Source organism: Agrilus planipennis, unplaced genomic scaffold (assembly GCF_000699045.2).
Source record: "Agrilus planipennis isolate EAB-ADULT unplaced genomic scaffold, Apla_2.0 scaffold69, whole genome shotgun sequence".
In the NCBI taxonomy this organism is placed as follows: Eukaryota; Metazoa; Arthropoda; class Insecta; order Coleoptera; family Buprestidae; genus Agrilus; species Agrilus planipennis.
The window spans coordinates 104,475-105,086 of NW_020438962.1; positions in this window are offsets into that span (position 1 = coordinate 104,475).

Consider the following 612-nt stretch of genomic DNA (forward strand, 5'->3'; position numbering starts at 1 on the left):
TTTATTTCAAATCTACAAATACACTAAAAAATTAATTTGATTCTAGCTTTCGGTACGGAATTAAGGTATTATCGCAACGGATAATTTTTAGTTATTAACGACTTTAGGAAAGACAACTTTCTCTTTTAACTAAACATATATCTTAGAACTTTACTTTCAGTCATATAATGAAGTCACTAGTTAATATATTTTTTTTAGATGACTCCAACGGTCCTTTTATAATTCCAATTAGAACAAATGGCGATACAGTAGGAAGAGGTTTTAAAATATTTTATAGACAAAATGCCTGTTAAATTACACCTAGTTTATAAACGATATTAATTAAAAATTAGTTGGGAAAACTAGATGCATACTTAACATTAGTAACTTATATTAGATAGGTATTTATTTTTAGTAATTTATAATGCAGTTATTATTATTTCTACAATGTTATAAATAAATCGCTTAAGTAATAATTAATCGCCTCCTCGTATTTTAATTGTCCTTTATTAAAAAGAATATCTAAACTTCGTTAAAATAATAATAATTTAATAAAATTAAAGAGTGCAAAAAATATAGAAAATCCTTTTCTGTGAAATAAATTGAAAGAAATGAGTAAATTATTGTAATTAC